The 26956-nt window shown below is 41.8% G+C and overlaps 1 protein-coding gene across 1 annotated transcript in view; it reads left to right on the plus strand.

Annotated features, from left to right (window-relative positions):
- Positions 1 to 26956, plus strand: part of Atxn1 (ataxin 1) — a 402543-nt gene that overhangs the window by 246417 nt on the left and 129170 nt on the right. The window contains exon 8 of the mRNA XM_013030467.1: positions 11760 to 11884. The gene's annotated coding sequence lies outside the window, so the exon portion shown is untranslated. The remainder of the gene's footprint in view (positions 1 to 11759; positions 11885 to 26956) is intronic.

Here is a 26956-nt window from a genome sequence, read left to right on the forward strand (position 1 = left end):
GATAGAACCTGTGTTCTAGTCTTTTTCACTTAAACAGAGACTTGAGCATTGGGTGAAAGGTTTGTTCTTTCTGCTGGTCATATATGATTTAGTATAAATTAGATTATTACATTCTCTCCCAAGAGCCAATGTTCCTGATGATGGGTACTGGGCTGGGAAATAGGGCAGAAGTTTTTAGCTATCTGAGGAAAGGGGCTGTTCATTATAAGGGAGACAAAAGGAAAAGATCTTGAAGAACAGGAACTCAGTATTTCTAGGTATTTGTTGCACTTGGCAATTATCCTTATAAAAGTCCCACTCAAGAGCTAGCTGACTTCTCTGACTGCTCTTCTATAATTCTGGTGGGTTTTAGTTCTTGAAAATGTGCTTCACCTTCTAATTGAAGGATGAGGAAGAAAACTATTCACTATATTCATTGGAAACTCGAGACAGGCACTTCACACTCAAATGCCAGTTAAAATCATATATATATATATATATATACATATATATATATATATATATATGCATATATGTACTTTTGTTGCTCTTTTCTTTTTCCCCAAGAGAAAGGACTAAAACTACTCTCTAATCAAAATATCTATTTCTTCTCAACAATTGGTGCTGAATATACCAGACATACACCACGCATACAAACACCAGACCCTTACTCAAATCATATACCAAAAAGTTAATTATAAATCAATAACCTAAATGCAATAGCTTAATTTTTTAAATTAAAAATCTCTCAGAAGAAAATACGAGAGTAAATATTTCTGATTTGGGATTTGCAGTGAATTCTTACATCTATTATTACCCAGTCAGCCCTGGCAGACAAATCCAGGAGATTCTTATCTCCATTTAAGCAGCAAAAAGCTGAAAGTGGAAGTCTGGCTCAAATGGTAGAGCACCAGCTTTGAGCAGAAAAAGCTAAATGAGAGTAAAGAGGCCTGTAGTTCAAGCCCCAATACTGGCCCTCCCCCCCCCAAAAAAAAAAACAAGAAAAAGAAAGAAAGAAAAAAGTGGTTAAGTTAAATGGAAGATTTTATTTCAAATGAATTTAACTTCCATTAAATTAATTAATTTTTAGAAACTCTTCTACTTCCATCTTTAATACCGCATGCATGGTCAGAAGGCAGTCGGTTTTGCTAGGTTTTATGCCATCAGGTATTTTTAGTGATTCCATCCTCTCTTTCATCCGATACCAAACTTCTCCATGCTCATCACCAAGCCATTTCCATGCTTATCACTTCCTTCCCAGCACATTCATTAACAGCTCTCCAGTTTCTAGCACAGCCCAGAAAGCTCTCCGTTTGCCCAACTACCAGCTCAGTCACCGAAAAGTAACAGCCCAAGTTCCATCCAACTGAACTCACCTATCAAGTCTTCCCCAAAGCACATTAAGTCTGAGTCCAAGGTAGAGGAACATGCACACCACTTCCTGGCAGGCACAGGCAAACAGCGCAAACACAGGGCAGGGGGTGGGTGGGGAGTCACAGGTACAAAAATATAACGTGGTGTGAGAAGACACCACACATTACTAGCAGAGTCTAAGTGCTTTAAACTCTGGGTAAGAGTTCTGATTGCCTTGATGATGATTCTTTGAGCCCAGAGTGGTCTGAAAACAGAAGGAAGTTACATTGCTGTATTATTCTCTTCATTTTCACTTTCTTTCTTTTTTTTTTCCCCTCCTCTTTTTTTCTGCTGGGGTCAGCAGGAATGCAGGAATGGGAATCTTTTTTCTTCTTCTTTTTAGATCAGTCTTATTATGATTATGATTATACTGAAAGACCTGCCGGAGAGGGATGCTGAGATCTGAATTAAAAATAGCATTTTCTGTCCTCCCACACACAACACTTGAGAGCTCTGAATGCCTTTTCTAAATGCACACTTTCTGCCTGGCTGGATAAAAGAAGCTGTCACTTAATTTCCATAACGAAGTCATTCCCAGGAGAATTCCATTGTTTTAGCAATAGAATTTCTGTAAAAGGCCTCTTATTTTCCCTGGAAAAAAAAAAGGTAACAAAAATGAACTTTTGAAAGCTTATTCGACAAAACAATTAAGGAGTAAGATTTTTTTCCCCCTCTTCTTCTGATATGTTAGGAGTTGTAAGGGTGAAAAATCCCCTGAGCCTTGATGTAAGTCTAAACCCCTACATGTGAAAGTGGGGGAGAGGAGAACCTCATTACTCTTTCTCCTAATACAGAGGCCTAGGCCTGAACTTGAGAATTTGTGTTCTGGAACCAGGTGCCTGGCTAAATAGTTGCTGCTGTTCTGAAAAGTTGAAAAGATTTCTCTTTCAAGAGAGGTAGGAAAGGCCTCATCTTCGGGACTCCTCTCGGAATGGAGAGTCTTTCTACTTTCTGGGCTTTCACTTCCAAGCAAATTTGATGGGTCCACTTTGAATATCACTTTCTTGCTTTTTAATTCTAAGGGGGGAAAAAGTAGAGGGAAAGGGGAGGGGGGAGGTACACTGCAGGATGCTCACAGCATAGAGAAATTCTTTGGGCATTTTTTAACAAAACACAATCATCAGGTGTTTTGATTGTGTTTCTGGACTCTGGAAACAACTCACAGCTGTCTCTTGCCAAAGTGCTTTACTCAGAAAATATGCACGGCTATTTGTCTTGACAAAACAACATGTCTCAACATTTTGAGCTTCAAATTTTGTGGCAAGTGGTGTTTCCCTGTGCAATGTGACTTGTAAGGGCTCAGACTGGCAAGTGAGCAGAGGTGTGAACTGATGCTCACACTAAGGGGCCTCCCCTCTGCTGCCCCCATTTCCCCATACGATGAGTATTTGTTCCAAATATGATTTCGAAATCTCACTTCCACATTCATAGAAAAAAAAGGCTCATTGCATTTCCTAGCACTTACCTGGCACCAAGTAACCCACATCAAAGTCTACCTGCCTTTAGGGATTCAATCTAGGTAATCCCTAGATTGAATGCCAAGTGCCATTCCTGTTACTTGGAGTTCACAGCTGAGACCATTGAAATCTCAGTTTTAAGCTAAAATCATTTACTTAAGCCTCCTCCAAAAAGAGAGACATTTTGAATAGTGTCTTTGTCTACTGATCCTTTTGTTCAGATTGCATCAGAAAGTTGTAATACTTAAGGCAAGGAAGCAGCTACTTGAAATGGTATGAAAAAAAGAGGTTGTCCTGGCTTTTCATTTATTAAAAATAGGTGAGCAAGAAAAATAGGTTGACTTAAGTTGATCTAGAAAGTCCCATTGGTCCCCCATTCGTCCAAATATGCAAAGTAGGGAAGGTGAAACTGCCAATGACTTTGAGTTGTAAAAAACAATTCTGCTTGTTTTCACCTTTAGTCACGCAATAGTACTATAACCTCAAAAGCTGGAGATTATGGTCCTAGCCAGGCTCTTTGTTTTTGCATAGTAATGTAAATATCCTCTGTGTGTGTGTGTGTGTGTGTGTGTACGTGTGTGTGTGTGTGTGTGTGTGTGTGTGTGTGCACACGCGCACATGTCCCAGTCCTGGGGCTTAAACTTGGTGTGGGTGTTGTCCCTTAGCATTTTGCTCAAGGCTAAAGCTCTATCATTTGAGCCATAGCTTCACTTTGAGCTCTTTGGTGCTTAATTGGAGCTAAAAGTCTGAGGAACTTACCTGCCCAGGATGGCTTCAAACCTTCATCCTCAGATCTCAACCTTTTGAGTAGCTGGGATTATTGGTTTGAGCAGCTAGCACTCGATTGCATGGTAATATTTTATTTTATCTTTTTAATGAAAGAAAGGAAGGAAGGAGTTATAGCTGCAGTTGGGTGCCTCCAGTGTGGTATTTTGAATGTCCTTGGGGAAGTATTACTCCTGTTTCTGCAGGCGGAAGCTGGGGCCAATTCTCCTCATTTTCTCTTCATTCCTTATTTGGTATTTAGTGAAGTCAGACCAAATAAAACAGTGTAGAATGCTATCCTATAACTCCTAATACCAGGGCCAATAGAGAATGAGAGGGAAATAGTTTACCATTTTTTTCTTTGGGAATTTTTCTGATTTTTTGTTTTGTCATTTGAGAGAGAGAGAGAAAGAAGCCAGGCGTTAGTGGCTCAGGCCTTTAATCCTAGCTCCTCAGGATGGTGAGATCTGAGGATCCCAATTTAAAACCAACCCAGGTAGGGAAAGTCTGAGACTCTTATCTCCAGTTAACCAACCAAAAGGCTGGAAGAAGAGCTGTGGCTCAAGTGGTAAAACATCATCCTTGAGTGAAAAAACTAAGGGGTAGCACCTAGGCCCTGGAACTCCCCCCGACTCCTCTCCAAAAATAGAGCAGAAACTGAAATAAACGTCAGAAGACATACATAGTTTCCCAGTGGCCTTCACTGCCTGAGACTTAGAAATGTGTTTGAAATGACCAAAGCAGGAAACATAAGCTATGTCCGCCTTCCCCTACTTTTGCCCAGCCCTCAGCAACAGCCCCAGACTAAATGCTGACCTTTTCAAGCAAGCATGAATAAAACTCTTCTTTCCCAGGAGACTCCTAGCAGCCAAAGGGGCGTCTCCCAGGAGCTGTGTAACCACAGTGTGGTCTCCTGGCTTCTTGATCTAAATTCCTTTGGCTCCTGGGCTCCTGAGCTGCCATGCTTTCTGGTGGATATCAGCAACCCCAGCGCGAACAGGGAGATAAACAAAGAAAGCCAGAAATCTTGAGGAAGGAGCATTGAGTCCTTACAACAACTTCCCAGAGACATTTATACCGCTATTCAGATCAGATATTCTGCACCTGTACATTCAACTTCTGTATCTATTTTATTCTTTTTTGTGGGGAGGTAGGTACTGAGATTGATCTCAGGGCCTCACGTTTGTCAGGCAGACACCCTACTACTTGACACATTCCCCAGGTTCCTTTTTTGCACTAAGGCAGCCCAGGCTGAATGGGGCTAAGGTCATATGTACATGGGCTCAGTGGCACCACTACACTCAGCCCTTGCTTGAGATGGAGACTCACCTAGGCTGGCTTCAAATGTCAATCATCTGATCTCTGCCTTCCCAGTAGCTAGGATTACAGGCTTGACTCACCACACCACGCTCGACTCGTTTTATTCTTGACATGCTGAACATGCTTTTCTTTGCATGTGTAATAACATTTCACAGCACATTGTTCCCAGTGTCACTAAAGAGGACACACACATCCACACCTGCAGATTTTCTCCTTACCGTTGCATGATAAACCATGCTAATAATGAGAGATGTACAGTGGGTCAATGTGAATTTGACTTTTTTTAAAAAAGAAAATCTTTCATCATCGAAGTTTTTCAGCGTATTTATCTGGTTTTATGATCTTTGGACAGGTACTAATTTTACGTTTGATTCCCTGATCACAAAGCAGCTAATATGTACAGAAGAGTATAACCTCGCTAGCCAAACATAGCTATTTCGAAAGAGGTTTTTATAATGGGAAACTCACAAATCACCGGGTGCTGATTAAAGGGATAGCGTGTGACCTGATGAGTGCATCTGATGCATCAGAATTCCTTCAGTGTCCACTTTCATCCTATCTTTGATCTCCCCTCATTTTCTCTGAGATCTGGCTTCCCTGCAGATGGCTTTTCCTGTGGAAAGGGGATATTTGGCCCATTGTAGCTGCAATTTTTGTCCCCATGTGAGGGGGCACAGGGTGAGTAGAGGAATCAGCTCTGCCCTGGGGGCTCCTGGAAGACAGCTTTCTCCTACTCTGCAGTTGCCTATGGCCTTGATTGCTTCTCTTTCTTCCTTAGAAAGAAAATACACAGACTCAGCTTCAGCCCTGAGTGGGAAACAGAGGGCTCTTACTGAACATTCCATTGATTGGCTGTTTTATTGGCTTAGGTAGTGATTTTTCTCCAAGTCACCCAGAGGGAGTTCTGGCCCGAGAAAGAAGGAAACTTGAGGACATATCGAAGTGAAAACAAAATGCCACGTTCTTCAGTTAGCCCACAAGAATTTATCAAGGGGTTGGCATTTGCAAGAACCCTCTAAGGCACTCCCCCCACCAAAATGGCCAGACTAGCCAGACCTTGGTGACTCATGTCTGTAATTCTAGCTACTCAGGAGGCTGAAATCAGAGGATCGCAGTTCAAAGCCAACTCAGGCAGGAAAGTTTGGAAGTTCCTAAGACTCTTATCTCCAATTAACCACACACAAAAAAGCTGGAAGTTGAGCTATAGATCACGTGGTAGAGCTTTAGCCTTGAGCACAAAACCTCAAGGACAGCACCCAGGCCCTGGGTTCAAGCCTCCAATCTACACACACACACACACACACAGAAGGCTCCTCCTTCATGGAATAGTCCACAGTCTTTCCAGGGAGATGGCACCTAGCTTAGGATAAAGAGTAAAATGGCATGTGAAAAAATCAAATAGGTAGGAGGTCACATGCTTTAAAAAAATGTGATGATTGAGAAACTTGTCACATAGAAGAGTGAAGGAAAGGACTGTGGGAAAAATGTGATATGCACTGGACTTGGGAGGGCTGGCATGAATTGTGACAAATGGATGTGACAAATGGAGTTGGAAACATGAGGACGTTAACATGAAAGTGTGGCTGGTATTGACCACATGAGGGAAAGTAAGGAATAAAGTTGGACATGCATAAACAGCAGCTTGAGGAAAGACCAGAGTCCAGGACACTTTATCTCACCTGATAAAGTTAGGCACACCAACTGTAATTTCTTTATATTAACATTATTTGCCTTGGGACTTTAATTGTACCTGAAAAATACCTTTACAACATCAGCACAGAGATTAGTGTTTTATTGAATCACAGAGGAAATGTGTGTGTGTGTGTGTGTGTGTGTATGCATGTATGGACATCTGGGGATTTGTCAGTCTTAGATTTTATCTATCACAACCATTACTAACAGCTTCAAGCATAAATTTAACATTTGACATGGCTGGATCTAGGGGACTTCGCTTGTCACCAGGATCCTGGTGTTTGAGATTTGGTGCCTAAATGTGGAACCTCATTCTCAAATAGGCTTTTCTCATGAGGTGGTAAAAAACAGCTCCTGGCTAAGTCTAGTAAAGAAGAGAAACAGGATGTAACTACTGGGGATCTATACTGACCATGTTCAGAGAAGTTGGCCAGAATGAGAACTCAGGAAAGACCACTGTATGTACAAGGTAGAAAGCTATCCTGGCTTTTTAATCAAAATAATTTGCTAAAATATTTTTAAAAAAAAATAAGTGTTAGTGCTGGGTGCTGATGGGTCATACCTTATAATCCTGGCTACTCCAGAGGTTGAGATCTAAGGTTCAAGATTCAAAGCCAGCCTGGCAGGAAAGCCCTTGGAGATGCTTAACTCTGATTAAAAATATCAAATAGCCAGAAGTAGAGCTGTGACTCAAGCAGTAGAGCACAAGCAAAAAAGCTCAGGGATAGCCTCCAGGCCCTTGGTTCAAGGCCCAAGACCTGCTCAGAAAACAAATGAACAACAACAACAACAAACCACCAAACTATAGTGATAGAAATTAAACTCCAAAGCTTGAAAAGCTGTTAGGAATTGAAATATTAACTGGAATTTCTACCATATTTTCATCCATTTGTTGCTGAGCAATGAAAGGAAGGTGACAAGCCATCTGAGCCTGAGGAAGGCCTTTCAAGAAGAGTAGTGGTTGAGTATTTTGTTGGCCAAGAAGTTTCTAGATGAAAGGAACAAGAAAGGAAGGGATGGGGAGGGGGAGGGGGGCAGGTATAGGTCAGACCTGACCCCACCAAGAACTGGAGTCAGTAGAAAATGGATTAAAATCTCAAGTGGGGCAAGGAGAAGGTCGTCAGTAGAAGCTTTTCTCTAGATTTGATGGCTGTATTTCAAACACGTGGGGCTTGCTATTTGTTTTAGTCATTTCTCATCTCTCTGGAATAAGCAGGTATCATTCCCCCATGTAGTCATTGTACAATGATGGACTGTATTCAAAAGATCCTCCATCTCTTTGTCTGGCTGTGTCACTGGCAGGAAGATGGTTCTCAAACCCAGAACCTCCATCACCTGGGAACTTGTTAGGAACATGGATTCCCTGGCCTGATCTCAGGGATTTCTCCAGTGGAAATTCTGAGGATGTCTCCCATTAATCTGTGATTGTTTTTAAAGGCTCCAGCTGCCAGCTTTCATATGAGAATCATTGCCTCCAAGACCCCGCTTGTCCTCAGGCAGGGTGAGGTTTTCAGTAAAAAGGGAAACAGAATCAAGAATATGAGTTCCTGCTGATGAGGAGGTGAAGGGGTGGCGGTATCAATCGTGGAGGAACCTGGCAGCTATTCAGAAGCCACTAAGGACTAGAAGAGGAAGGTGTTAGAAGCAAGAAGGCCGAGTTGTCATTGTCTTCAGGCTTGTGGAAGGCTTCCATTGGACAAAAGGCAGCATGGCTTCATGTCCTTGGACAGTGGAGAAAGGTGTGCATGGTGGGGGGAGGCAGGGAGTGATAGTTGTACAGGCATCATTCCTGTCTGGCAGAGGTTAAGTTCCAGAACTGGTCTTGGATGTGGATCACTGAATTTAGAATCAGGCTCTTCCATTCGACATTTGGAGCTTGCAAAAGAAGGGCATGGCAAGATTTCTTTCATAGAAGGCTTATAGAGTTTGTGGAGCCTTGAGACTTAAATAAATCCAGTGGCATATAACAAGGCAGGATGACAGTGTGCTAATTGAAAAGGACCTTGGGTCAGAATGTGTAGTAAAGAGTACAATTGCTGTAGGCAGTCAAGAAGTGGAGAAATTGGCACAGTGTCACTTTTTCCTTTGGACAGAGGGTGAATCTATCAGCTTGGCATATTTCCCCAAGTCTGATGGCAAAGTATTGATCAATTTGGGCTGGATTTTTTTCTTTGGGGCATTTTTTTTCTCTCTGGGTTGGCTAAGTTTTGTTAAATCTGCCAGGTTAAAGTGAAGGGTTGTATTGGAAGACTTTGAACATGCACTGTTGTTCATGTGTTTGTTTGCATGCAGAGTAGGAGAGACAGTATTTTATCCTGGGTGTCTTAAATGGAAAGAGACTCAGAGAAGCATAGTTTCACTTCAGACAGCCTTTCAACATAGGAAAGACATAAATGAGCCTGCCTGAGGGGGCGTTTGTTTTGTAGGGTGAAGGATGCAAATTACTTATTTTCCCTAGTAGAAGCCATCTCTGGGATGGTAGGAATACGAAACCACTGCAGATGAACAAAGCTTTTCCATTGCCTTTTCCATCTTTGCATCATGCTCTCCTGTGGGTGGGTCATCAGATTCCCCAAACTCAGAACCATGAAAGAAGGCTAATAGACAGTGAATGCAGGAGAGAAATAGCCTTATGGCCAAGGGAAAGTCAGAAGCTTTGGAAACTACACAAAGGTACTAGGATTGTTTTCCCCAGAAGTTTGCATGCAGTGTGGTCTGGTGTTTGCTTTTTTTTTTTTAATGGTTTTTCCAGCTGTACACCACAGGTATGAAGACAGCTTGATGGTAAGGTAACTTGGGGAGCATTGCAGGGCAGGGTATTCCTTTCTAGTCATAATAAGTATAATGCCTGTGAGCAAGGGTGTTCCCCTGGCAGAAATTACTACTGGTGATTGTCCTGGGGTCCCAGAAATCAGAAGAATCATCTCCCATTTTAAGGTATTAAAAATAGTCATTGCAGCCAGACACCAGTCACTCACGCCTGTAATCCTAGCTACTCAGGAGGCTAAGATCTGAGGATCACAGTTCAAAGCCATCCCAGGCAGGAAAGTCCGTGAGACGCTTATCTCCAAATAACCACCAGAAAACCAAAAGTGGTGCTGTGGCTCAACTGGTAGAGCACTTGCCTTGAGCTGAAGAGCTGAGGGACAGCACCCAGGCCCAGAGTTCAAGCCCCACCAATGACATTAAAAACCAAACAAAACAAACAAAAAACAGTCATGCCTTGTATCTTGATAGAGAAGTCCCAGCTGAAATGTCTCCCCTAAAATGGAATAATTATTTCTTAAATGCCGGCCACCTGCTCCACCCACAGGCCATTTTCTCTTTCTAGAAACCCAAGGTTGGTTTGTTAACTTTTTGTAAAGTGAGCCTTTTGTAGTTTCTCCTTCCAAAATAAGGTTATCCCCAGTGATAATAAATCACAGTTCTTACTTTTCCATTATTCTACCTAACTAGTTTCCAATCGTATACAAAAAGGCATGTGCTAGGGTTTTTAAATGTCCCTCTTGATTCAAGAAGTTCCTTGACTCAAGACAGGGATCTGTCTTTCTTGGTCATCGTGACATTGTTCAGTGGAACATAGCCTGGTGGATATAGTTGCATGAACACTCTATTCAGTGAATGGTTAATAAGGAAGCACTTGGTAAATTAGATTCACTCTAAAAGTGGTGATTAATTATACAAGAAGCAGACACCTCTACCTTCCCTTCTGTCCTAATTTTGTCTCTCCCTTTCTTAAAATATACTTTGAGGTATGCTTGTCAGGGTTCTAACAATTCCAAATCTAAGATTTGCTATTTGTCATTCTTGCCTGGTTTTGAGTAAGGGACGATTTTTTTTTCACTCTTAGGAAATAGTATTTACTTCACCCACAGGGCTAAGACTACAAATCCCACTACAACTCAGTGCATACTCAAGACTGTGAAGGGACAAAGCTGAACCTGGATAGGTTATATGGAAAGCAAACAGGATTCTAGCCTAATAAAGTGTGTGGCTTCCATCATTCCCAAAAGTACTAATAGAAGTTCTTGTTCCTCAAGCATGCTCTGGAGTCCACAAGGCAAAATAACTCAGTTATTCTGGATTGGAAGCAGATCTTCCTGGGTTCATCTTAAAGAGGGAGAGGGAAAAAAATATCAAGAAATCCAAGTGTGGAAAATATTCCTGATTAGTCTATGAATCGGCCTTTTCACTAAAAGCAACAAACCTTATCCAGACCTTTCCAACAGGGCTTTGGTGTGCCACCTCTGTGTCTGTGTGTTACCTTTGGTGGTGGTTGGAAATGGCAGGTGGCCAAGTGGAAAATTTCACAGCCCTGCAAACATTCAGAGCACAAAACAGTGCAAACCTGAAATCCATCAGATGGCCCAAGTAGCCGTAAGCTTGCCTTACTCTGTGCCTCTTCCCCTTCACCTCGCCCCATTCCTTCCCTTTCTTGGGAGATTTCAGACATTTGTGATCCTATTTTCTCTCTCCCCTGTCCTGTAGCACTGTGAATCTGTACCAATATCTGGGTACTCCAGGGAGAGATTATTGTTGAAGAGCCAGCCAGAGCTGGCTGTTCTATTCTCAATCCATGCTCAGTACCAGGCTCATGACCACTAAGAATATTGTGCTGTGTCCTTGGGAGCTGGAAAGATCACAAGAGCGATCTTGTTAATCTTCCTGGCAACTCCGTTCAGTATGGAAATGGCAAGAGGTGGTTGTCCTTTCTCCCTTTTCGCAAAGTGTAAAATCAAGTGGCTTATTTTTGGATTTTGTTTTTCATGGTGCTGGGATGGAACCTAGGGCCTCGCACATTCTTGGCAAACCACTGAGCCTAGCTGCACCCTCCAACCCTAAGTGGCTGCTTTGGAGGCTGTGTGATCAAGTTGTAGCTCAGCCAGGATTGTGTCTGAAATACCCAGAATTGGCTTCAATTTTATGGCATAGAAAGAAAAGAGAAAGGGTTGGGGGGTAGCTATGTCCTGTTAGTTTCCTGAGGAAAGAGAAAAAAAATACGACATCTCTCTATTGGAAATGGTCTTTGGTGAATTATCAGTTCATCTGATTGATCTAGTGGCTTCATTTGCTGAGCTAATGAGTAATTCAATAATGTACTCACCTATTTATTTTCCTTTTGTTCTCTGCTAGGAATTTCTCGCTTTTCTGTACAAGGAAGGAAGAATAGACCAGACCCTAAAGCCCCGGCTTCTGTGGGAAACTTCCATGGTGAAGTACAAGCCAAGGCTACTTGGGAACCGTGAGCAGTGAATGTTGTAAGTTGACCCAGAGCAATTGCTCTTCATCTGCAGAGGCTTGCCTTGTAAGAATTTGTGAATCATTGGCTGCAACCCAGCCAGGGTGATGAGGGGTGTTAGCAGGAACTCTAGCTGATCATCTAATTAATTCCTTATTTTAGAAGAGGAGTTTCTGCTTGTGTTTGCTATGAACTTGCCTTTCTCTCAGCTTCTGAACCCAGCTCATTAGTTCTGGAATAAAAGAGTGGAATTCAGTGATCTCTTTCATTGGAGGAATACCTGTTCTACTGAGACAGCTAATACTGTCATTTTGAGCAGCCTCTGAAGGGGTTATTGCTGTTCTTTTAGGTTGATGAATAGACTGAGAATTGGTAACCAGGATTTTCATCCAACTAATGTTCTTTCTTATGTGAAACTTTGAATGGGAACACCTTTTTTTCTGGGCCTCACAATCTTGAAGTATACAAGTATGAGCAGTGACTTGTGGTCCTCATTCAAATTTTCTTATTTTACTGACTTTTATGAAGCTATTTTCAATTTTGAGATTAGCAAAAGAAAGTCAGATGAATATTATTGAGATGTTTTAATATCAGGTAATTAATAAGATGACCCAATGTCAAAGAGCTCCTTTTCTATGAAACTTTAAGGGGGTTTTCCTAACTCTTCCACTTTTTGGAGATTTTACCTCTTTGCTAGACAGAGTTATACATAAGTTTTAGAAGAGTTGGAAGTGGTGCTGTGGCTCAAGCGGTAGAGTACTCACCTTGAGCTGAAGAGCTGAGGGACAGTGCCCAGGCCCAGTGTTCAAGCCCCACAACCGACAAAAAAAAAATAAAAAATAAATAGAAGAGTGCTGATTAAGAAACAATAGTTATAGGAAATGGAGTTTGGCCACTGAGCATCTTTGAGAAATAAATACTTTCTTCAAGGGCCAATTTCAACCTGGTTTTTCTGTGTTTGGTGTGTGTCTAGGCTAAACAGAGAAATTATAGTTTTGTAATATGCACTTTTATATGTTACTATGTGTATATATGTATGGGTTATATGTTACTATGTGTATATATGTATGTATGTATCTTCATAATTGTTAATCACTGACTTTGTGCAGTTGCCCATAGACTATAAAAGGGCAAGATGGGGCATATATGAGAGAGAAAAAATATAACAAACAGAAAAATTTCTGCTGAAAAGTTTGGCTTTTTAAACATTTGAATTAGACTATGCCTAGGCATCCATATTCCTTGAGGGTTAACTATTAATATTGAAATATGTATTGAAAATTTGCCATTGCCTTATAGTTAGACAACAGGCAAGTATTTTATGTGTTTCCATTTGTACATATAATTATCTTGGTTCTAGTGGAAATTACATCGCTTCTGGGATCAGTGGATCAGAATTCTAGGTCTTGCCATTAAGGTCAAGTATATTTATGATTCTGAGCAAGTCATTAATCCTCAAAGTGGTATTGTAAAATTCTGTATGTTGCTATGTACTTTGTTCAGGGAGCGTTTGACCTTGGCTGAGGCTTCCCAAAGGAGCAGAACATTGTGTAGGCACTTGAATACTTACCAAAAAGCTATCTCTTATTGTAAAAGTTCCTATCACTATCAGAGAATAACTTAGGACTTTGTTGGATTTGAGTGCTAAGAGGTTTTACAAGAAAGTCTTTTTCCCAGTTGAATAAGGGTTGGGATGATAATATTGTGAAGGTATATTTTTTAATCCCAGGAAGCACATGTATTACAGATAAGAGCTATATGTCTCAGTTTTCTATAATCAAGAAAGTTTTGTTTCAAATCTGATGTTTCTTTTTAACTATTGCTTTGAAGTGCTCATGTTAGACCTCAGACATTAAGTGAGGTTTTCAAAGAAGTTCTGAATTGTAAACTTCCTAAGATGCCACATGGCCAACTTAAACTCATTTTAGAATCCTTCTGTCATGAGAAAGAGGAAGAAAATACTGAATTTCAGTGAGCTTCTTATATGTGCTAAAGAGTTTTCAAAACAGTACTACTTCAGAGGGACGCTCCCAATTTTCTTAATACATTTTGATATCAGTAAACTGTTCTAATCTTGGCACAATCTTCTTACAACATGAGATTTTTCTCTAAATCTGATGTCTTGAGTATCTGAGGTCAGGTTCTCATAGGGACAGTATGAAGCAAGAGGCTGGTAACTTTCATGGAACACGTGTTTGTACATAGATGGGGCATGACTGAGGGTGTCTGGGCATGTAATACTCATAGCAGATGAATGAAATACTGTAGACTGCACCCCCCAGATCATTACTCACTGCATCAACTCCTTTCTGTGGGTTGGTATCATCTCTTACATCTGTCATCAACTTCTCCTAACAGATGGCCTTTGCCATGAAGGTGTCTCAGATGTGGTATTCTGTGTGAGAAAGGAGCAGAAGTGAAAATGAACGAGTCAGGAGACCTAGGTTGTGCACATGATGCTGCAGGTGGCTGTAGAACTGTGAGCCATGGTACTCTGGGACCCATGGGAGGATAGGCAGCAAGAAAAATAGATACCTCTGCTGTTTGCTTCCACTCTCTATGTCTAACATTGCATAAGGTGATGAAGCACATTGGACCCTCCTAGAAATCAGTGATTGGTCATGATCTCATTTACAGTTGCTTCTAATACATTACCATGAAATTCTTTCCATAATACTTTCCTGTGGACCATATAGAAACCTACAAGTATCTGTTTGAGAGCCTCTAAGAATACCATTTAGTCTTTTTGAGTTTTAGGGTCTGTATTCATTGATCATTTTGATAATTAAACAGGAGCTCTATAGTTGTACTTTCCACCCCCCCCATCTCTTTTCTATCTCTCTGTTTACCTGCAGTGCTGAGGATTGAACTCAGATCCTCCAACCTGTTAGTCAAGTGCTCTACCAAAAAGCTATGTCTCCATTCTGAGGTTTACTCTTAAACAACTACTATAATATTGTTCAGCGCTGAGCAAGGGGATTGGGATCTTGTATTTCTGGCCTCAGCTTCCCCAAATGGTCTTCTTTGGCCTTATTAAAGCTATTTGGCATGATCTATATGCAGTGGCATCACTCCACCTCTCTCCATCTTCTCCTTTTTTCCTTCTAAGCATTTTACAGGTTATATTTTGGCTATCATCACTCCCCTAAAGTAGACTGCAAGCTCCAGTAAGATGGGGATGTTCTTTATTATTATTATTTCCTGGTGAATCCCTAACACCTGAAATCCTACTTGGTCCAGGAAATACTTGTCCAGTGATTATCTAGGGATAGAGTTAGTGCATGTTTAGCCTTGTCTTATATGGGCCTATGCCATGAGGAAAAAAATAGATAAACCATATTCTCATGAGAACTCCTTGAGTCTGATAACAGTTTGATGAGGGTAATGAACAGATGGCGTGGACAGGCCCAGTCTTATTTTCTTTTCCTTAAATTTAGTCTATGATACATGCAAATAAATATGCGAGAGGAAATGATTTGTTTAAGAAAGAAAGTATGACAGAAATATCAATAGAGCGTGGGGATTTTTTTCTGATACTTTTTAAAACTTCTACGCTCTCCCCTTTTCCATTTGAGTGGTTTGTGGTCTGTGAGCAACCTGCCCAGGCATCCTGTGACCCATGGTGCTTCTGTCTCCTATCTTATCTCTCCCACCTTTGAGCTCCTGGTAATTCCCAAAGTGGGCCTGGACCAGAAGTGCTGTATCTACCTGGAAGTTGCCTACCTAGAAAAATGACTGGCTGGCACTTCATCCCAGTGCTGGGCTTGGGAAAAAGAAACTGTGTGCCAGTACAAAGTAGGCCTAGAACGTCCTGTATGAACAAGGGGTAGTTGACAAAAGCCTTCATAAGAAGACAACCTATTGCATTGCTCTCAAGGACCATGGGAATAAAGGTGTCAGTGATTTTTCTGTTTATCAATATCCCCCCTTCTCAAAATACCTGCCCAGCAGGTCAGAATTAGGCCATCTTTAGGAAGAAATGGAAAATACAAACACTGCTCTGCCTGGATGAGTAGTATTTTTCTGTCTTTGTAAATAGAAGTTTTGAGAACATGGAACCTGGATTTCTACTCCCAAGAATAAAGGAATTATATACGTACTCTAATAAGAGCAATGTGTTGATCCATACCTTTTAGATTGGCCATCTGTAATACTATATTCTCTAGCATGATCATAAGATAAACCAGGATCAGAAGATGAGGGAAGATTTTTGTTAAAAGAGGGAGAAGCAACCTCCCTGAGTTTAATCCTTGCTTTCAGCCTCTGGAATTGGCCTGTGTATCATAAAGGCAAAGAGCACTTTCCATGCAAGTAACTGGGTGTAATCTCAAAACCACTAGGGCTTCCTGTTTTGCCTAGTTGGCCCTTTTCCTCAGACTTCCTCCAATCACCTCTTCCTGAAAGCCTCACTAATTCCTGCCCATTTTTGCTTTGTGTTATTGGGTGGCAGGAGGCAGAAAATTTGTCAGAGTTGTATGAGATGCTGCTTCTGAAGGGAGATGTAAGTGTGGCTGGTCAAGATGTGGCACCATCATCTCTACGCTCTTCCTTTCAACATCCTGAAGAAGAGGTAAAAGTGCAAAGAACACCCAGAAGCAATGGAAGGAGAAGAGTTCATGAATCTACTATATTCATGTATTCTACTGTATATTCATTCATGAGGAAAAAGCAATCATCAATAGCCTAGTTAGGATGTTTCCTAACTGAACAGCCTTAAGGGAAAAAGTTGGTGTGTCTTATTGGAGTTTAGAATTCAGTACACAACGTACTGGAAGACTGTTGTGTACTGTTGTGTGCTCTGGTCTGCCAGAAAGGCATTGCTGAGTCCTCTGTGTTCACTGACACGTGGGGCTTTCTCTAGAGCTTCATTGCAGGATGAATGTAGTGGTGGGGTTCGCTGTGCTGAAAGGGATGATGAGTAAGATTCCTCAGAGCCAAGTTTTGAAGGGAGGCTTCAAGCACTGCTGGGTTCTCCTGATTAGGCCTGGAAGCAAAGATAGGATTTTACTCTCTGTGCTTTTGAGAAGGAGAAGGATGCTTTTGAGACAATGGAGCCCTTGAGATCTCAGACATTGGAGCTCAAGAGAACCAGACATTTCTTCCCATCAGAAATTGTGTGGTTTGACCACTGATAAAGACCTACCATGGGGATTTGTAAGACAAGACATGGGCCCCATTTTCCTTAGCACTGCTTTCTGTCTTCACATGTACAAGTTGAAGCAAGAACTGGTTCCACTTTAAAAAAAAATGATAATGCCTCCCTTCCAACATTAGTACATGTAGCATTTCCAATTGAGCTCTGGCTAGAAATCATACTTGGAATGAAAAATGTGTTTCTCTAATGGTGTATCTTCAAAGTGCCTCATGTTCAAGAATTGGTACTGGGGAAAGAAGGAAGGGCAGGATTGGTGATAGGGCAGGCCTCCCCTGCTGACAGACAGTCACCCTTGGAATGTTCTTCTAGAGATCAGTAACTCTCATAACTTGGGACACATCACAGGCTGATCTGTTCTGTCACCTGTGATGTAATACTTCTAAGGTATGCCATTTCTCACAAAGTCTGCAGTCGAGACATTAATTCTCTTATATACATTCATAGTTCTCTGTAAGATTATTCTGATTCCTTCACTTTATAGGAAAGTTAAGTGTAAATAGGAACTCAGCAGCATCATTTAATGACAGTGACATAAATCTATTGCTTTATTTTAAGCAGAAAAAAATTGTTCCTTAAGGTCAGTATAAAGAGATAAATAGTAGATAATTTCAGTTTTTAATTATCCAAATTTTCTATTTTGAAAATTTTTTATACCAAAAAAGTCACTGGCCTGCTTGCTAAACATATATTTATATTTAATTTCCAATGATAGTTATATAATAAATCATTACTAAGTGGAATCTTAACATTGAAAGAATTTATTTTCTTCCTGCTCTGAGGATTATCTTAAAACCTTTTTTAAACATCACAATGATTTTCATCACAATGACTTTTTTGTGTACCAGTCCTGGGTCTTGAACTTAGGGTCTGGGTACTGTCCCTGAGCTTTTTGTTTGGTCATGGTTAGCACAGTACCAATTGAGCCACAGCTTCATTTCAGGCTTTTTAGTAGTCAATTGGAGATAAGCATCTCACAGGCTTTTTTGTCTGAGCTGGTTTTGAGCTGTGATCCTCAGAATCTCAGCCTCCCGAGTAGGTAGGATTACAGGTGTGAGCCACAGGCACCCTGTACAACAAGCAAGATAGGCAAAACTAGCTGGTTAAAATCTGCATTGGAGAAGTTTGCAAATCATTTTTTGTTTATGCTGATGTTCCTGAGACAATGCACTTTTGTTGAATTGCCCAAAATAGAAATATAAATGGGATATAAGTGATCTTTTGTTTCAGAAAGTTGTATTTTGGAAACTTGGGCGAGTTCTTCTGGTCACACTCACTGTACTCTTGTTTCTCAGTGCTCAGAATACACAAAGCTTGGGACCATCTCCTCCAGCCTGGAGTGCAGGCACTGGGATGTAACTTTCTGGAAAAATTTGCTGCTAGGTTCCATCAAAGGTACTAGGGCTGCTGAGCATCACCTACTTCAGTCTGAACATGAGCCATCTTCACTAACAACCAGACACCTTACTGGGGCAGGGGGGTTCGGGGGGGAATTCCTAGAAATAAAACTCTATTAAAATCAGTGTTCTACAGTTTCTATGAGGTAGCTCTTCATTTTATTTTGCCTTCCTTCTCAATTTGTTGGAGCTTGCATAGAATTGAAAAATAATCATTTCTCCAGGACTGAAATCCAAGTCGTTACTAGGCCGTCTTCATGCCTGCGGCTCTTCGAGCTGTTACCCATTACAAGCACTGTAAAACTCACCCTGCAGAACAAAGAGAACTGGCCACAAAGGTTGTTCTGGTCTCCTATGGCAAACCCTAGTTTTCTACTTTCCTCTGCCTTTACATTGTTCTGCAAGAAATGGGGGACAAGTAGTTTGCTACCGTGCAGGAGAACAATTATTGTACACACATGTTTTTCCTTCTCTTATAGCCACTTTCTCTGTTTCAGATTGTACCACTTCAGCTTGTGATTGCCCTCCTCCTCTGTCTCAGGAGCTTAAGAAATGTACAAATGTTCACTGGTATTTTTTTCTTCTATTCTGTACTGACATGCATAATTTGTTGGAGTCATTCAGGCTCTATCTGAAGCTAGTTTCTTGTTCTTTTCTCTGTTACCACATCAAGCACCAGGGTCGTACAGCTGAGTGAGAGCCACCCATAAAGTAGTTACTCTACCACCTCCTTTAGGGAGCAGATTAGCTACCAGTGAGTATCTGGTTGCTGTCAGTGGAGTTTGTCATTCAGGTTCCAGGCTCAGCTTGCAATCTATTAAAGGGCCTCAGCAGTGGCGCCCGTTGTCCTGGCAACCCGATGGCTGGTACTTCCCTGGAGGCGCATGAGGGAGTGGCCCTGGAAGTTGATGGCCTCAAAGAATCAGAAGGGAGTTGGCAGTCACCCTGCTCAAAGAGGATTTTCCATTTCCCTCATCTGGGCAGGCCTCCAAGGATACTTAACACAGTGTATCATGGGAGTGTCACTTACTAAGGATCTTTCTGGTCCAGATATCATCCCATAGAGAAGAGAGAAGTAATTAACGGATGGTCCAGGCAGAAGGTGGGGATACTGGGCCAGGATGTTAGGTGATCTCAGTACATTTGATGCTATCATTTTTTTTTCTTGTGAATAGGGCTAATGTTCTGGTGTTTATCAGCATTGGCATTCAGAGTTGGGGACCTGAAGAGATATTTGGGAGGAATCAGAGGTCAGGAGAGGGAGAGGATGAAGGGAAATAACCAAGGCCGCTAATCTTGTCTCCTGTTCCTGTTGCAAGTAAGGCCTTAAAGCATCCAGGGTAACAGGAGCTTTGTTTCTGTATCTGGTAATTGATCCACGGGCCCAGGATTGAAATGAAACACTGCTCACCTTGTGCTTCCTTTGTAAATGCTCTCCTCCTCCCCATATGCTATGGGAGTTGGTTCCAGTGACTTCTTCCACAGTTTTCAGATTTGGATCCAAAAGAACAGAAATCCTGGGCTGGGAAGGTAGCTCAGTGGTAGAGCACTTGCCTTGCATGCATGAGGCCCTGGGTTCAATTCCTCAGCACCACATAAGCAAAAAAGAAAAAAGCCGGAAGTGGTGCTGTGGCTCAAGTGGTAGAGCGCTAGCCTTGAGCTGAAGAGCTGAGGGACAGCACCCAGGCCCAGAGTTCAGGCCCCATGACCGGACCCCTCCCCCCCCCCCCCCCAAAAAAAAAAACAGAAATCCTAAAAGTCCCTAACTTAGGTTGATCTTTACTATATTTTTTAGGTCTAAAATTGGGCAGTCCACTCAGTTGACATTGAGTTTCTTGGGAGCTTCAGCTCATAGCCCTTCATTGTGGAAGCCCTTGGGTATCAGCTTTGCATGCCATTTCCCCTGAGCATGCCTTTTTGTTGACTTGGATGTCTCTCACTTGCTAGGCAGGGACTCTGTATCACTTGAGCCATACCCTCACCCCTCTGGTTATTTTCAAGATAGAGTTTTGCTTTCTGGACCATGATCCTCCTATTTCGGTTTCCTGTATAGCTAGCTTACAGATATGTACTACCATACACAGCTTTTTCTGTTGAGATGTAGTCTCATGAAGTTTATTTTTGGGTTTTGCTGCTGTTGTTGTTTCTGCATTGGCTAGCCTCAAACTACAGTCTTCCTGATCTCAGTCCCCTGAGTAAGACTGTAAGTGTGAGCCACTATACCAGACTCATCACTATTTTAAATTGTTGAAATGATTAAAGTGATTGAAGACTATGTGTACTTACTAGGTTCATCTTTGTATTGCACAGAAATAGAGATTTTCCCTTTTGTAAAAGTGATAACTTAACTCAAAATTTAGTATTTGTGATGCACATTTGTCATTGTTAACGGCATACAGATAATAAGGAACGTTCTGTTATGTTTATATGAATAAATATGGCTACTATGAATAACATTCCAGTTAGAATTTTAAAATACTTCTCTAGGTTTTAGAGCTGCTATATTTATTTTGGTTCTTTTTGGCTACACTGGTGATTGAATTCAGAGTATCACATTTGCTAGTCAGGTACTCTACCACTGGAGCTCTACCACTCTTTCAGCCCTTTCTTGCATTGCTTCTTTCTTTCTCTTTTCTTTTTTCTTTTCTTTCTTTTCTTTTTTTTTCCAATCCTGGGGACTGACCTCAGGGTCTGGCCACTGTCCCTGCACTTCTTTTGCTCAAGGCTAACACTCTACCACTTGAGCCACAGCACCATTTCCAGCGTTTTCTGTTCATGCAGTACTGTGGAATCAAACCCAGGGCTTCATTCATGCTAGGCAATCACTCTACCACTAAGTCACATTCTCGGCTCTGCATTGCTGGTTTTCAAGTTTGGGACTCAACTTTGTGTCCCAGCCAGCCTAGGCTGTGATCTTCCTACTTACACTTTCCCAGGTAGTTGGGGATGACAGGCTGGTGACATACAGCAGCCATGGTGCTTTCTCTCTAGCTGTGTACCACAGTGCCCAGCCACTGTATGAAATGGAGTCTCTTGAATTTTTATGTGCAAGCTGGCTTTGAACCTTGATCCCCTGATCTCTGCCTTCTAAAGAGTTTGGCTTACAGGATTGAGCCACTACAACTAGCTTGATGGCTGCTATTTTAAAAGACAAGGTAAAATAGATGATAGCCCTATTAGATGTCATGAACCGCCTGTCTCACACATGTTACGATCTCTCTAGATGCAGAGTAATTAGAAGCGCACCTGGGAGGGGAGGAACCTATTACGTATTGCTGCCTTCTCAATCTGCTGTTGCAGATCACAGGGGCAGATGTCAATCAAAACAGTAATCAGAGAAGGGGAGATGGGGAGATGGGGGTGCCTTGGGCGTGGTTCAGAAGTTGGAACATCAAGTTAAGAATAGATGCCTTGATTTGCCTCCCATTTCTGCCCCTTTGGGACCAACTGTTTTCTTCCAGTGCCCCTGTTTCCTTGTCTTACAAAGATGGTTATCATTGTTAGATCACTACATCCGATTTAAAGCAATGAGTCTAAATAGGTAGCTTCTGGATATAAATCCCAGGCCTGCCAGTCAGTAGCAGTGTATCCTTGGGGAAACCTTTCAACCTCTCTGGTCCTTATTTAGCCTCATCTGTAAAATAGGACTGAGCATACCTACCCAAAAGGGTTATTGAGAGAATTAAGTGAAAGTATGCGTTTGAGCCTAGCAACTGCTCCTTGGTAATTGGCAGCTATGATACTGTCATAATGATAAGTGTCTTGAAACAAAAATTTATCATGATGTGCTGAAATGAACAGGTGAACAGTCACAACTGACATTGTCTCTGTAATTGGAATTGCCAATTGTCATTGCCACTGGACCAACACTGAATTTATTTACATGTTGTTAAGACCTTCTTTGACATACAGAGCAATTAGAACAGTGAAAGTGATCTTACTTTTCAGACTTATACATGTATCTGTGTCTGTCTGTGTGTGCGCGCACAAGCGCTACAGACTCCTAGAATTTTTAGGTGAAGTTTGTTAGGATTAGTCAAAGTGAAAGGCTGTGAATTTGAAAGCAAGTTTGGAGGCTATGATATTCTCATCTATTAAAAGTAGGGGGATTCCCAAAGGTTATTGATATACACAACTTTGGAGGGAAAAAAAAGAAATATGATAGTTTGATGCAGTTACTACATCCAGGAGATAACGGACAAAAATTAGCTAGTTTAATGCTTTGGAATTGAGGCTAGAAGAAAATGTGAACCTGAGGGTGTTCATCTATCTTCTTTGAGCAAATATTGAGTGTGTCTAAAAGCTAGTTCTTTACAACAGCTCAAGGCATTTTCCATAACTGGGGTAAGATGTGAAAATGGAGAACTCCTTTACACATGACCAGTGCTCTTCCAGTGGTACCCACAGGATGCCATGGTTGCAAACCACTGTGGCATTTTCTGGAGTCAGGAAAGCCTTTGCCGTTAGACCTGAAAGGATGAGTTGGTATCACACAGAAGGCAAAATGGTGTTTCAGTTCATCTATACCTCATACCAAGCAGTTTTAACATTTAATGGCTTAAAACATATGTATTCTACATTTTATGACTCTATGGGTAACCTAGGCTAGTCTAATCTGGGACAGCTTGGCTGGGATTGGTTAATATAGAATGACCTCATCTGCATGACTGTTGGAAGGCTGACCCAAGGGTGAGGGAGCAGCTATTGCCAGTCTGTCTGCTCCATGAAGTTTCTCCTCCTCCAGCAGGGTAGTATGAAATCTTCATACTACAGTTTCAAGAGTTCCCAAGAGCGGCAAGAGAAAACAAACCCCAGTGTACGGACACTTTGCAACTCTAATTTCCTCTGGGCCACAGCAAATTATTTAATGAGTACATATAAAGGAACAGGGGAAGCTCTTGCCCTGAACATATGGTAGACACTATGTGCAAAGTTCAGAGGTGAGAGGATATAGTGCGCTAGAAAACTGCAGGTAACTCCAGGTGGCTAGAGAAGAGTGTGGTAAGAAATATCCAAAAAAGAGACCAGGTTAGGAATTACCTTTTCAGTCAGCTCTGCTGAGGAGTTGGGAGTTTTATCTTTAAGACAGGAGAAAAGCCACTGAAAATATTTAAGCAGGATATTGACATGATACACGGAAGCATTCTGAGCTGTTTTTTTTTTTTAAGCCTAAAAGCATGTGTGAGTATGGGTAATTTAGGGAAATTTCCAGACTGGTATCCCAGGGTTAGCTGGGAATAGACAGAAATTAAGACTGACAGGTGGTTTAGACTTCATGAATGCTTCTGACCCCAAAGAGGTTGGAAGCCTTCAGGGGCATAGCAGAAAGCCAGGACTGGAGTCCAAGCACTCTTACATTGGGATCTGGTGGGAGAACTCAGGCCTGTGATGGGCTTGGCCCAATCCTCATCCCATCTTTCTTCTGCCAGAACCTCAGGACTGTGGAGTCTCAATAGTAGGGGATAATTCAAAAATAGTCTCTGAAAGTGTCTCCTCCCTGTAATAGAACAGGGTCAACCCTAGCCTAAACCTCTTTTCTTTCCAACATTTTGTTTTTCCCTCAAAATCAACAATGTGTCCCGGAGGGCCTGTGGACCTTTTAAAAATGTCCCCTCACCTCTTAGATGTCCAAATCTGACCTTTTAAGTATACTTTTAGATCTTACATGAAAAGTACTAAAAATAGAAAATCTCTTTTTTCATTTTACTAAATCAAGGGGCCAAGAGGGAGAACTTTACCAGTATAGTTGGAGGCCAGGTTGTCATCACTGGATGACTTTGAGTGGAAATGTCAGAGTACTAGAAAGTACCTCTGGGTGATCACTCAGATGTGGAGAGTATTTCTTTATGGAGATAGATGGGAAAGTGGGGATCTGAATGCACACTCAACACCTAACTTCTGCATTTCCTTTCATTTTCCAAATTAAAAAAAAAATAAGTTAGAATCTAGACAGGATAGTGCAGGCTGCTGGAGATGGCTTTTGGTTCCTGTTCTCTTTTTTCTTTTAATTTTTTTTTTGGCTAGGTGATGTACAGAGGGGTTGCAGTTATGTAAATCAGGCATTGAGTACATTTCTTTTTAACAGTGTCGCCTTTTCCCTGGTTTTTCCTCCCAGTTTTTTTTCCCCTCCCAACCCCCTTACCCCACAAATTGTAGTTCCTTTCCAACACAGTGTCTAGTGAGTATTACTGCTGAGTTAGTTCACCCTTTGTCCCACCATTTCTATACTTCCCCTTCTCATCCAGAGCCACCTTTCTTAACCAAACACGGAGACTGAATGGAAATCAATAGGATAGCGGAAGGCAAGGAGAGCAAAGAGACACACATGATATTCTTAGAGATAGGCAGGACACTTAGGTAGCTAGATTCTCATTTTCTTCACTTAGTTTGCTTTTGTACAAAGCATCTCTTTGTGAGTTGTGTACCTGACTGCAGAGAGCTAATGCTAATTCTCTTCATCTTGGGGTCACTGGAGGGCATAGGCCCCAGTTCAGTTAAAGTCACACAAAGGTACCGTTCTGCACCTTGGGCCTACTGGCTCAGCTCCTTGGTTTTGTCACCCCAACTCAGCTCACTGAACAGGATACATCTTCCAAAACAGGAGGGCTTGCTAAACCCCAGGGCCCAGCCACAGCCTACAGGGATTTGTTTGCTGCTGAAAAACATCACAAGAATTTGAGACATTTTTATCAGAAAGTCTTAGTTAAACAATTATGTGGAGGGCTGATAAAGGAATGGGCCATAGGGGACCTCATAAATTCAAGTGCCCAAATTTGGCAAGCTTCAGACTGATGTGAAGTGGAAATGAGAACATGCCGTGTTTTGGAATTCCTGGTTTTTGCTTATTTGCTCTAATAGCAGAACATTGCATAAACAGTGACTCATTGCCTTCTATACTGAAAGGAAGATAGGGTTTGCTGTGTTCAATCTGGTCTGGCTTTCAGAGCAGAGTGTGGAGCGGGGGCCAACAGAAGGAATAGCTCGGCAGTATAGGTGCCGGGTGCCGGGAGAAATCCCCAGATTTCATGCTTCCTTCCCGGTACGAATACATGACCTTATGTGACATTTTTTGCATCCAATCTTAATGAAAATTATATGCTTCTCTGTATAAATACTTAGTCAATCTGTTCTGGAGGAGATGGAGCCTGGAAGAGGAAAATAGAATCTTTCTCGGGGACATTAGAGGCACAGGTGTTCCAGTTCTGCCAGCTGTATTACTGCACTGAATTTTGCCTGTCTGCTTTCTTAACTGCTGTGCTCTCTGTGGCCTTATGCATGGTGGCCCTGCTAAGCAACAAGAACATAGGTATGTAATTACAGTCCCACCTCAGGCCAAATGACCTCTTCTTGTTGACTTTTTTATGAAATTCTAATTTCATAATTCAGTGTTGGCTTCGGCAACACGTATACTAATTTCACAATTCAGTTAAGTCTGAAAAGGTGAGACTTCTCACAGTTTATTGCATCCACAGGACAGTCATAATCTAAGGTGGATGGAATCCCTATGTATACTGGGTGTCTTATTTTTAAAAGCTGCTCTAATTTAGATTCATGTTTTCTTACCCTTTTGTTTTTGGTTGGTTGCCATGTTTTAAGATACTGAGGGGGTAAAATTTTTTAGGGGGGGGGGTCCAGTCATGGGGCCTGAACTCTGGGTCTGGGAGCTGTCCCTCAGCTCTTCAGCTCAAGGATAGTGCTCTACCACTTGAGCCACAGCGCCACTTCCGGCTTTTTTCTTTTTGCTTATGTGGTGCTGAGGAATCGAACCCAGGGTCTCAGGCATGCAAGGCAAGCACTTTACCACTGAGCCACCTTCCCAGCCCCTGAGGGGGTAAATTTAGAACCCTGGGACTCCGTAAGCCACAGCTGCCCTGCCGCTTCAGCCGCTCTGCAACTTTCCCCACCCCTTTGGCTTCTGTCATTTTTCCAGTTGCATCTTGCTTTGTTTTCACTGGGCCAGTATGGGCTGCAATCCTCCTATTTGAGCTTCTCAAGTGACTTAAGGGGACACTTTGCCCAGATTATTTTATTGGTCGAAATAGGTTTTTAGGAACTTTTTGCTCAGACTGACCTTTAACCATAAGCCTCCCAATCTCCTCCTCCCAAGTAGCAAGGATTATAAGTGTAAGCTACAGTGCCTGGCTTCTTATACCCATTAATGCAACTCTCATTGGATAGGATGGTAACAGTGCTTATTTGCGCGCACACACACACACACACACACACACACACACGAACATGTATGCATACACACATGCACAGGCACACACGTGCATATGCCCACAAACTCCTGACATGCTCTACCACTCAGCTACAATGAGGTGGGAGAATTCCACTGGGCAAGACTGCCTTCACCTCTACTGGCTTTCTATTCCCACTCTGGTCTGAGTATAGGGTCATAGTTACCCCCTCTGCTCCAGTGTACACGTATGTCTTATCTGCTACAAAATTCCAGTATCTAGATTTCTTATCTGACTACTACTAACTACTCAACCACAGCAAACTCAGACACACCAAGCTCGAAAGCATCTATATTTTTTCC

Source organism: Dipodomys ordii, unplaced genomic scaffold (assembly GCF_000151885.1).
Source record: "Dipodomys ordii isolate 6190 unplaced genomic scaffold, Dord_2.0 Scaffold130, whole genome shotgun sequence".
Lineage (NCBI taxonomy): Eukaryota > Metazoa > Chordata > Mammalia > Rodentia > Heteromyidae > Dipodomys > Dipodomys ordii.